The 12,802-nt window shown below is 47.3% G+C and overlaps 1 pseudogene; it reads left to right on the top strand.

The window, feature by feature from the left end:
* Positions 1–3,899: 3,899 nt before the first annotated feature.
* Positions 3,900–4,321, top strand: LOC109573180 (ribosomal protein eL22-like pseudogene; annotated as a pseudogene).
* Positions 4,322–12,802: the final 8,481 nt, after the last annotated feature.

Here is a 12,802-nt window from a genome sequence, read left to right as displayed (position 1 = left end):
GGAAAAAGAAATCCCCTATAAATTCCCATAGTGAAAGAGGAAGAAAAGAAAGAGGCAAAGGAGATTCTGGGCAATGGTCTCCATTTGCCATCCTGATCAGCCAGTTCCATCTTTCCACTAACTTGTTACGAGATGTTAAGCAAATAGCTGGTTGCCAGTTAAAGTGGCAACTTAATAGTTTTGCCTCAGCTTCTTCACCTATAAAGATGGAAAAATAATTGTACCTAGCACAGAAGATTATTGAGTTAATATGCGATCATTCACTCAATGGATATTTATTGCTCATCTATTATGTACCTGTCACTGTCTTAGGTGCATAGGATAGAGATGAAAAATTCCTGTTTTCATGGGCTTTGCACTGTAGGGAGCAGAGACAGTCACAAAGAGTGAATGTGTAATACAGTAGGTGGTAGAAGTGCTATGAAGAAATGACGCTAGAAACTGACAAGAAGAGAGGGCTGGTTTATGCAGAACCATCAGGGAAGGGAGGACCTGCTGAGGAGATCCTATTTGTGCAGGAATCTGGAAGAAGCGAAAGGGTGGAGGGGTGGGAAGGGGAACCTTCCATGCAGAAGGAACAGCATGGGCGAAGACTCTGGGGCAGGGCTGTGCTTATCAAAAGCCAGGGTGGCTACAGCGAGGGGAGAAGGGTAATGAGATCTGAGAGGCAGTGAGAGACCAGGGAATGAGGGGCTTGATGACCACCGTGCATGCTTTATCTTTTATTCATAGTGAGATGAAAGGACATTGACAGCCTTTGAGGAGTAACATGATCTGACCTGTGTTTTAAAAGGATCTCTCTGGACAGCCTGTGAAAAATAGATGGAGGGCAGCAGGGGTGAAGGTCAGTTGGGAAGTTATTGCATAACCTAGAGGAGAGACGATGGTAGCTTGAACAAATGGAAACACACCTATAATACCTCAAACAGAACCCAGAACAAAGAAAGTACTCGGTCAGTGTTACCTAAAATTATTAATATTACTTCTGGTACCATCAATTTCACCATCATCATCATGGGTAGGGAGTCAGTAGCGACTCCAGTGGTCCAGTGGTTAATGTTCCCACTCCCAACGCAGTGGGCTAGGTTCAAGCCCTGGTCAGAGAGCTAGGTCCTGCATGCTGCAACTGAGTTCACATGCTACAGCAAGGACCTCACATGCTGCAATGAATACCGAAGACCCCACATGCCGCAAGACTTGGCTGCTGTTGTTGCTCTTCTCACTCAGTCAAGTCCAACTCTTTGCAAACCCATGGACTGCATGGTTCCCTGTCCTTCACTATCTCCTGGAGTTTGCGTAAACTCACGTCCGTTGAGTTGATGATACCATCCAACCCTCTCTTCTCTGTCACCCCCTTCTCCTCCTGCCCTCAATCTTTCCCAGCATCAGGGCCTTTTCCAACAGTTGACTGACTCTTCACATCAGATGGTCAAAGCATTGGAGTATTGGCACATAGACTTGGCACAATCAAATAAATAAATTAAAATAATTACTTAAAAAGTAGGGAGTCAGGGAGACCCTGAAACTGCCCATGGCCTCAGAGAGAATCAATACCAGGCCCCTCTGGACCCCACATGGGGCTGTGTGAACCCGGTGGGCCCAGGGCCTCTGGGCAATGGTCTTCCGCTGCCTCTGTGGTTCCCTCTCAATCTGTCCCCTAAGAGACATGACAGAGCTTTTTGACACTGCATTAGTTTGGAGAATGAACCAAATGGAGAAAGCCTAGGGGCGTGGATCTCTGGAAGAAGGGGAAAGAAAATGAGATGAGCTCAAGTCAAGAAGGGCAAGTTGGTCCTATCTCCATCTGATCATCTCATTTCATCCTCAAAGTGTGTCCAGGAGGGGTGAGTTTATCTTCAGTTCTCAGATGAGAAAAACAGGCCTTAGAAAAGCTAACTGCCCAGGATCAGTAATAGAAAAGGCATCTGATATACAGGTGGTTGGTCTCCCGGGCACCCCTGCTCCTCCGGGTACAGCTCAGCCTCCGCAGGTTGGTTGTGTCCGCGCTCTGATGTAGGTCTAAGAGCCCTGTTCAAGACTCAGACCACAGGTCATATTTCCATGTGCTTCTCCATCTTCAGACTCCAATCCATGGAATCAACCAGCTCTGAGATGACTCTTCCTTTTGCACCTTTGTTTACAAAGGTAAGATTTCTTCTTCTTCATTGAGGGAAACCAGTAGATCACCAAGAAGTGTCATCCGTCTTGAGACTGTTGCTTTTGCAAACCTAAGAATGATATGCTCTTACCTGGTAGACTTTTCCAAACTTATCTCAGGGAAAGTCAGCTATCTGTGCCAATCAATCTGACCTCCTTGAAGATTTCTGGCCTTTCTGTTCTCACCAAAAAAAAAAAAAAGTGGGTGGGGGGAAGCTCATCAAAGCTTTTTCTCCCTGTGAAACATCATGTATAACTATGTCAAAAAAATTGAGTATCCTTGGAGGAAAGGCTAATGCTCAGCCCAAGACAGGAAAAAGTGCAAGATAAGCCAGAACATCTTCATACCAGAAACAAGTGATCTATCAAACATTATCAACGATTATGGGATTTGTGTCAAAATGACTCAGGAGCCAATTTGAATAGGCTCCCACTGGTCAAAGCTGGTACAATTTCAGCATCAATAAGGACAATTCCTTGTATTAAAAACACATCAAAATGTTTAAATTCATGAGTTTATAATGATACTCCAAAAATAAACTTTGTCGGTCACCTCCAGAGGATACTAAGGAACAAGCTTATTCTTTTGAAAATTGGCAAATAAAGAATCAAACTCTTATCCTGCCTTTGCTATACATGTGGTGGCATTGGTAACCAAATACTTTATAAAAAGAAATTTATATTAATAGAACTGTTATGGTGGACAAATGAAGAGTGAATAACTGCCATATCATTTTGTTAAAACTAATGGATTAGTCAATCTAAGAAAGGGCAGCCACGTGATTGAAAAGTAACTGGATATTGATACCTCCTGTTGGAAGAACACAGCACCAAAATAAACCAAACCTTGACCCCAACAAGCCTCCAGACCTAACTGACTGCCAGTTTACAGGTAACCTGGGGACAAAGAAACACATCAAATGGCACCATGAAGTGTTGGTCACTCAGTCGTGTCTGATGCTCTGCGACCCCATGGACTGTATGTAGCCCACCAGGCTCCTCTGTCCATGAAATTATCCAGGCAAGAATACTAGAGTGGGTAGCTATTCCCTTCTCTGGATCTTCCCAACTGAGAGATTGAACCCAGGTCTCCTGCATTGCAGGCAGATTCTTTACCATCTGAGCCACCAGGAAAGCCCCAAAAGGCACCATAACATTCAGCAAAATCAGATTATGGAAAAGTCTACAGGATAAAGGACACAGGATCTTTGAAAAATAAATTCCAGGAAAAAAAAATTGGAAGTGTAAACTCTAGATTAAAGGATACATAAAAGACTTATCCATCAATCAAAATACACACACCTTAGTGGAACCTGATAAAAACAAGCAAAGTGTAGAAAAAACATTTATGAGATAATCAACAAAATTTTGATACTAATTAGTTGTTTAATGAAATTAAGGGCTTAATACTCACTTTGGGGTATGCACCAATTAGCTATTGCCGAGTAACAAAGCACTCCAAAATGCAGCGACTTGAATCAACAGCTGTTTTGTATGCTCATGATTTTGTGAGTCACCAGTTTGGGCAGGTATCATCTGCAATGGCTCAGACCTATCCTGCCCAGTGTAATCAGATCACTCATAGGCATGCACTCAACTATGCCTCTGCCTCTCTCCCAGGAGGCCCGTCACTTTCAAGAGGGTCAGCCTGGGCTTTAGGTGTCTTCATATGCTGGCAGAAGAATTTGCAGCAACAACAAGTAAGGTAAGGCCGTTCTCTAATCGCACAACTGGCCTTCAAGATGGCGCCAAAGAAAGACAAGAAGCTTAAGACGTCAACCTGGAAGTTCAATTTAGACCTTACTCATCCAGTAGAAGATGGAATTTTTGATTCTGGAAATTTTGAACAGTTTCTACAGGAGAAACTTACAATGAATGGAAAAACTGGGAATCCTGGCAAGGCTGTCCCCATTTCAACACTTCAAGAGTAAAATCACAGCTGTTTCTGATAAACAGTTGTCTAAAAGGCATTTGAAATACTTTACCAAGAAATAAATTCCATGAAAAGGACAATCTTTGTGATCGGTTTGGTGTGGCTGCATCTGACAAGGAGACTTGCAAACTTCATTACTTACAAATTAGTAAAGATAAAGACGGTTCCGAGTCTGAGGACTATATGAAGCCATCCTATATAGGGATGCTAATGAGATGCTTTATTTACTAATAAAACAAATAAAACATACAAGAGGAACTTCTTGAAGTGGACCTTTATCAGTTTTTTAATGAATAAAAAAAATTACTCTGTTAAAAAAAAGAGCATTTATCATCTAGCAATAAATATTCAATATATTTATATGTGTATAAATATATCTTTAATATGGCATCTTATAATGTTGGATACAAATGATATGCTTCAAAGTAATCGAGAGTGGGTGGGCATGGAGATGAAAGAAGATTGTGAGTTTATTGAGATTGATGGATGAGTGTATGATGGGTGATTATATGATTGTCTCTACTTTTGCATGTGGCTGAAGTTCTTAATGATATCAAGTTCTCTTTTTAATGACTGGTTAACTTCCAAATTCCACTGGGTCCAATGACAGGACCCAAGGGAAACAAGGGCACCCTCATCATTGTAGCTGCTTCTAAATATCGTGTCCTGCTTCCGAAGGTAAGAAGGACTGAGGCAACATCAGGGGAGCTTTTCCACGCCCTCTGCTTCCTTCCCCTCTCTGGAGAGTCACGTGAAACTGAACAGCTTGCATAAGCCACGTGGCGGGTGAGTAACTCGGTCAGCCCGGGCATACCCCATACCTATGATTTTATTTATTAGCGTTCACTTTTCTTCCCAGGTTATTTTGAAACTTGGGACACGGACCTCTTCTGGATGATAAATTGCAAACTATTGTAATTATTAACATAAAGAAGAATGAGAAAATGGGGACTCGGGAGCTGTAAAGAGGGTGGGGGAAGGAGGCAGGGGCCTCCATGAACAGGAAGTTAATAGAGAAGGAGGAAGAGTAAAGGAGATGAATCACATCCACCTGGGGTCAATCAACATTCACCGCATGCATAATATGTATTGAACATTTGTCTGGATAGAAAAGGGGAAAATGTTAAAGTAAACGGGACGTTATTCGTCCTCTTTAAGTGCCTACTGCCATTTATTCACTCAAAACATGTATCGGAGTGCCTACTGCATGCCAGGCCCTGTTAGTGACTAGATGATAATGAAAAGATGATTTAACACACGTTTCCAATTGGCATTAATGAGGGCTGTTCCAGTTGTAATAATACATTACAATTCAAATCAGCTTTAAGCAGAAACGAGAGCTCACTGGCTCGTCTAACTGGAAAGTCTAGGGGTGGCTTCAGGCGCATCTGGATCCAGGTGCTCCGGTGACGTTGCCAGGAACCTGTCTCTCTCCATCTCTTGGATCAGCTTCCTTCTGTGTGGGCATCATTCCCAGACAGACTTTCCCACTGGCAGCAACAAGTTTACATCCTACCATGTTGGCAGCAAATGTCCCGGGATTGGGGCTCCCTGGAACAGCGTGGCCCAGTGCCCGTTCCTGGTCAGGGAGAAGAAATGCTCGGATGGGCCAAGCCTAGATGGCGGGCCTGGCTTTGTGACTGGGGAAGAGGCTGGACCTACTCAACCTCAGCACAGAGAGAGGAGAAGGTTCCCCAAAGGATACTCACAGCACGGTCTCTGGAGGGAGAGACGAGGGAGATTGGCTGAGCAAAGCAATCAACACTCTCCCAGGGCCTCAGAGTCATTCATTCATCCTCTGCTTTCACTCAGTAAATTTTCACTGAGTGTGTGTTGTGTTTCAGACTCTATTCTAGGTGCTGGAGATACCAACAAGACAAAGGCACTGGGATCGTATTCCAGAAGTAAGGACAGAAAACAAAGATATCAGCAACATGTTTGTATTTAAGTTGCAGATCATGGTGTCCCATGAAGCAAATAACACTGGGGACCCTTCAGAAGATGGGCTGGTGGGGAAAGCTCACTGCGACGGCTTGTGCAAGCTGAGACGGGGAGGCCGAAAGGAGCCTTGAGCATCCCATGTGCGTAGCAGGTGGGTAGACAGACACCCTGCCCAGCAGGACAGCAAGTGTTCTGTAAAATGGACAGGATCCCTCCCTTGGGACATCAGGGAGGAAGCAATGAAGTCCTCTGGAGGGGCTGAGGGAGGGCAAGCACAGGGCGGGGTCAGAAGGCTTTGCACAAACTCTTCTGTTGCTGTTGTTATTTAGAGCTGGACACGATTTAGCAACTGAACAAAACAACAACAATCCTTTTTTTTTTTTTTGGCCTCCCCGTAAGGCATGGGGCATCCTAGTTCCCCAACCAGAGACTGAACCTGCACCAACTGCAGTGGAAGGATGGAGTCTTAACCACTGGACAGCCAGGGAAGTCCCCGCACAGTCATTTAAACTAAGTCTTCAAAGAAGAGTAGATACAAGGTAGGTCATGAATGAGAGAATTACAGGCAAAGGGATCAGGCACGTCTGAGCAAGAGTGAAGCTCAGCCTAGTGGACACCTGGGGTTACAACAAGGGAGAGGCTGGGCTCCCCGGCTAGGGGCTTTAACAAGGCCTTGATTGCTTTTATAACCGCCCCCCTCTCATTTGAATGAATGAGTCGCTCTCCTTTTTATCCCCCAACAACTAACACATCTTGATGAAGCCAGATAGAGGGCGAGGAGACTCACCAAACAGAGTGAAGCACGACCTCTGACCTCAGCTTGCTGGCTTGTGGAGTCCGCTAATGGACCGTGAGTGAGACTCACCTTGGCTCTGCACTGGAAAAAGGCTTGAATACAATCTAGGGCACCTTGCAATTTTCTAACTGGGGCACTGAGGTTCAGAGAGGGCAGGCACCTCGAACAAGGTCACACAGAACAGAGACCAGAATCAGCCACTCCCCCAGCTTCTGGGCAAATGAGGGCTTTACCCCTGGGACCCTCCACCCTGGGGTCCTGTTTCTACCCTCAGGACTCCTGGTGCAAGTCCAGGTTGTTAACATGTGAAGAAGAGGTGGAGACTCCTCAGCTTTTACTTCCCCAAGTCCAGTTCCTCCAGCTTGACTCCAGTGTCGCAGGGTCAGACTCTCCCCCCGACCCCACCTCGAGTTGGTCGGTCAGCCTCACAGTGCAGTGCTGGGGGCTGGACCCCAGCTTCCCACAGAGAGAATCATTGCCTCCTTTACTCCAAGCAAACTAACCTCTCCGCCAGGGTGCTGTTCAGAGAAGCAGGAGTTGAACTCAGCTCCTCCAGGGTCATTTTCAGCAACTGAAGATTCTTCCAAGAAGCCCTCCAGGAAGGTTGTTTGTGGACTGCACGGGGTTTGCACCGGGCAGGGGACTTAAGAGTGGGCTAGCTGGAGGCGGGAAGCTGCCACGGCCAGAAACGTGAGCCTGGGTCCTTCCCTCTCTCTCAGCCCTGACCATCGTGCCCACCTCTGCTCTTCCTGAAGTGGCTGCTTCGAGTGATACGTGGGGTGAGCAGAGCACTTTGCCAAAAGCCTGGAGGCCTTTTTGCCTTGTTCTGCCTTGGGCCACTTGGTCTGCCTCTCCAGGCCTCCCTTCCATCATCTCTAAAAGTGTGCTTACATGTTTACACGGGTGCCTTTCTCTTAGGCACTGCTGACAACAATCACTGATTGCTGGAGGCCACCCCGAAGCTTCCCAAAGGCCATCAGTCATCACGGTCTCTGTGCAATTATGAAACGGGGCCCTTGTCTTTAATTAAAAATGGTTTTGGTTAAGAGTTGGGACTGTGCCCTCCCAGCCAGGGAGATGCTCCCAGACCATCCCAGAAGCAGTAGGAAGGAGCCATCAAGACTAGCTTGGCCAGATCAAACGCAGACCCCCCTGTTAATTTAGATTTTGGAAAAACAATAAATACATTTTTTAGAGTAAGTACATCTCAAATCTTCCATGGGGCATTCTTATACCAAAAACAGTTATTTACTATTGATCTGAAATTTAAATTAACTGACCATCCTGTGCTGTATTTTAAATGGATAACCTACAAAGGCCAACTGTATACATATACATGTATATATACTACATGGACCTCCGCTCAATGTTACGAGGCCGTCTGGATGGGAGATTTGGGGGAGGATGGATACACGTACATGGGTGGCTGAGTTCCTTCGCTGCTCACCTGACGCTACCACAACATTGTTAATCGGCTACGTGTGCTGTGCTTAGTAGCTCAGTCGTGTCTGACTCTTTGCAACCTCACGGACTGTAGCCCCACCAGGCTCCTCTGTCCATGGGGATTCTGCAGGCAAGAATACTGGAGTGGGTTGCCATGCCCTCCTCAAAGGTAACCAGCTATACCCCAATAAAAATGTAAAAATTAACTAATTAGCTGACCATCCTGTGTTTTTATCTGCTCAGTCAGAACCAGGCCCAGGTGTTGGAGGAGGGGTTGCAGGACACTAGCTTTAGGGGTCTTCCCTGGCGGCCCAGTGATTAAGACTCCGCACTTCTGCTGCAGGGTATGCGGGTTCAATCCCTGGTCCGAGCACTAAGATCCCACATGCCAGGTCACAAAACCAAAAAAATAAGGGAAAAAAAAGCACCCGACTGCATTCCCACCCCTCCCCTCCCAGCCCTTGTCCTGCCCCTGTGTGGTCCTCCCTGCCACGGTGCTGGGAGAAGGGAGCAGGGAAGGAGACGTGGGGAATCCCTGCCTCCCCCCATCACCGCCAAGAGCAACAGCAGGGGTGAGAAAGTGTTGGAAAATAAGGCAGAGAGACAGGGCCTGCCTGGAGGCTGCCTGCCGCTGCAAGAGTGGGCCGGCAGGGGTGGATGGAGGGGCCACTGAGCCCCAAGTTCAGACCGTGGGCCCTGTGTGCTGGCCCCTGAGATGGCAAAGCTTCTTAGAGGTAAATTATCTCCCTGCGAAGCAGCGCGAACCCCAGCAGAGACAGAGCAGAACAAAAGCCGATTACTGCTGACAAGCTGGGGTTTTTTTTTTTAAGCCCTTCTAGTTCTCACTCTCTTAAAGACCCATCCCTGCCGTCAGTCGGTGCGGCCTCCGAGGGGGTGCTCAGGATGCCGGAACACCCATGATAATCGCCTTGTTTTTATTCCGTCTGAGAATGAGTGCCACGGCTGAGAGGGCAGCAGACGCCAGACTGAGCCCTGGACCCGGAGAGATGGTGCTGGGCAGATGCGCCTCCCGCTCCCCCTCCCCCGCCCGCAGAGCTCATTCTGTCTCCTTTCAGGATCCCTGCACCCTCAGCCACACTCCTGCCCTAGCCCCTGCCATTCCCCACACAGGCCCAATCCTCACTGACCTCGCCCTCCTCAGCAACCAGTTCCCCAGGCCTGGCGGGGAGCTGTTTAATCCAGCCCCATCCAGGCGCTGTCTTCTCAAACAAGCCCCTTCGGGTTTCCCAGGGGCCTTCCCTGCACAGAGCCTTGCATGACTGTTAAGGGCTGGGAGGGTCCTCAACCATGAGCCTGCACCCAAGGCAGGGATCCCTGGCATGCTCATAACCTGAGGGAAGAATGACAAGGGGCATGGCCCACCCTACTCCTACAGCCTGGAAAGGACATCATGGAGAGCCAGGAAAGGGGGGAATCAAGGGAACTTGAGCTTCAGTGTGTAAGCGGTATTGGGGGATGGTAGGGGCCAGAAACTATTTCGGAGAACTGGCAGCAGAAATTAACAAGTTCTCTCCCTGTTGCGCTTAAATTTTTCCCTGGTACCTTGATCCATCAGTCCTGTTTCTGCCCCCTGGGGCCTCCTAGAGCAAGTCCAGATTCTTTCTCATAGGTGAAGACTCTGCTGAGACTTCTGAGTCTTTTCTTCCTTAAGTCTGTTTCCTTCAACTTTGTCCCAGAGAGCTCAGGGTTCACCCACCTCCAGTTTGTCAGAGTCCATCTCAAAGTGCTGTACCTAGGACTAGATGTGGGGTTCCCACACAGAAGGGATTTTTCACCTCCTTGACTCTGAGCACCATACCTCTATTAATGCAGCCCAAGATTTTACTAAGTTTTAGCTAAAGCTTAGACTGAGTCCCAGACACTAACTCAGTCACAGTGTGGGAAGAAAACTCCCCCCAGGAGTCATATATTTGAGGAAACACAAACAGGAGGAGAAACTTCAAAGCTCTGAGTTTGACAAGTATTCTTTTTATTTTTGCACTTATTTGTCATTATTTTTTTAATTGGAGTATAATTGCTTTACAATGGTGTACTTGTTTCTGCTATAGAACACAGAGAATCAGCTCTATGCATACATATCCCCTCCCTCTTGAGCCTCCTTCCCATCCCATCCTCTTCCCACCCTCTAGGTCACTGCAGAGCACCCAGCTGAGCTCCCTGTGCTATTCAGCAGCTTCCCAGGAGCTGTCTGTTTCACATATGGTGGTATGCATATGTCATGCTGTTCTCTCAACTCATCCTCCCCTCCCCATCCCTTACTGCAAAATTTCTACTTCATCTTTCTACTTTCTGACACCTAGAGCTCTTCACCACCACCCTTCCCCCTCTTCCTTTCCTTTTCAGCTTCTTTTTCACCTCTTCTCATCCCAACATCAAATACTTATATGACCTTGGGCAAGTCACTTTGCCTCTCTGAAGCTCTCATTCCCCATCTGAAAATGGCAATAATAATCACTGGGTGGCTTACTTCCCAGAGCCTGCATGATGACTCCATTGAGATCATTAATGGATGAGAAAGTACTTTGTGAACTATTCAACACTGTGAAAATGAAAGGCATTATATATTTATTTATCCATTTATTTATTAGTCTTGCACATGACCCTGTGCTGAGCATTCCACAAAGGGAGAGAAATAAGCAGAGCTGAAGACTGCCCAGACAGAGCTTGAACCCTGCAATGTCAGAGCCAGAGAGGGATCTCTTAGGGAGCAGAGAACACACCCTCTGTATTTTACAGATGGGGAAACTGAGGCTTCTCTAGTATAAATACTTGATGTGTGGCAAATTGCTTCTAAGCACTTGTGAGCATTCAGTTATTCAGTCCTCCAAAATCCTATGAAGTAGGTACTATCATGACTCCATTTTAAAAGATGGGTAAACGGAGGCACAGAGAAGTGGCATAACTTGTCCCAGGTCACGTAGCTAAGGAGAGCAAAATGAGAGTTCTGGTCTGGACCGGCTTGCTCCAGAACACGTGCCCTTCAGCACCATGCAGGGTCAGCTGGTGTGTTGGGAGCAGAGGCTGCAGGCCAAGGTGTTTGCATTCCAGGCTGTCCCCATCGAACTGGGATTGGCCACAGAATGTAGATGGGGCCGGAGGCAGCTTAGGCTAGCCTCATCCCACGATACCCATCATTACCTTGACTTTCTAGGTATCTAGGATTTACGGCTCTGAGTCAGAAAGGAGAGGCTTGCCAAGAGGATAAGGGGCTTCTAAAAACCGAGAAGCAAGAGAGCAAAAAACAGTCTCCCCAGAAGATGGAGGCAGAGGAGGGGCACCCACAAGGATGTTGGCAGGTGGGTGACAAGGACAGGTATGGAGATACGTAGCGTTTATTCAATATCATCCCCATTTTACAGATGAGAAGATGGTGGCCAATAAAAGTCAAGTGTCTTGCCCAGTATCATAGGCTCAGAGCCAAGGCCACAACCCAAGGCTCTTGACTTCTAGTCCATAGTTTCTTGTGGCTCAGCTGGTAAAGAATCTGCCTGCAGTGCTGGAGACCTGGGTTCAATCCAGGTTCAATCCAGGTTGGGAAGATCTCCTGGAGAAGGGAAAGGCTTACCCACTCCAGTTTTCTGGCCTCGAGAATTCCATGGACTGTATAGTCCATGGAGTTGCAAAGAGCTGGACACAATTGAGCAACTTTCACTTTCCTTCCACTTTAAAACCCTTAAAGCTATTTCTGGTCTCTTTTGGGAACTTTCCAGAATATGAGATGCTGAGGCCAGGATATGTGACTGGTGACACCTTGGGCATTCATATTCTAGAAAGTTCCCCAAAGCAGATTAAAAATAGTGTTCAGGGTTTTAAAGAGGGAGGGTCTGTGGACTCAAGGGGCTTCCCTGGTGGCTCAGACCGTAAAGCGTCTGCCTGCAATGCGGGAGACCCGGGTTCGATCCCTGGGTTGGGAAGATCCCCTGCAGAAGGCAATGGCAACCCACTCCAGTACTTTTGCCTGGAGCATCCCATGGACAGAGGAGCCTGGTGGACTACAGTCCATGGGGTCGCAAAGAGTCGGATACGACTGAGCGACTTCACTTCACTACGGACTCAAAGTCAACAGTCTTGGGTTGTGGCGTTGGTTCTGAGCCTGTGATACTGGGCAAGTCACTTGACTTTTATTGGCCACCATCTTCCTATCTGTAAAATAGGGATGATGAATCTTACCTGTCTCATCAGGTTTTCCTAGGAGCACATGAGTTTCTGGTTCTGTAAGTTTGGCAATGTAGGAAGTGCCATCAGCACTGACTAGCATAGCGAGGGAAGCAGGGATGGGACAGTTAGGAAAAGGGGAGGTGTGGGGAGTGGTCGTGTGTCTGAGCTGACCCAAGGGACAAGCACCTTAGACTTGGAAACCAGCTACTGCTTCCACTGCACTCACAGCCCTGCTCCCTGCCCTGAGCTCACTGTCAAAAATGCTATAATGGGTTGTGTGAGATAGAGAGCTCCGGGACACAGGGAGGCAGAATCCCTGGTCCTTGTCCATTCGGAGCCCGGGCTGTGAGCAG

The sequence above is a fragment of the Bos indicus genome, chromosome 19, assembly GCF_029378745.1.
Source record: "Bos indicus isolate NIAB-ARS_2022 breed Sahiwal x Tharparkar chromosome 19, NIAB-ARS_B.indTharparkar_mat_pri_1.0, whole genome shotgun sequence".
Classification (NCBI taxonomy): domain Eukaryota; kingdom Metazoa; phylum Chordata; class Mammalia; order Artiodactyla; family Bovidae; genus Bos; species Bos indicus.
The sequence above is the reverse complement of the archived record's forward strand: the minus strand, read 5'-3'. Positions and strand labels throughout refer to the sequence as shown.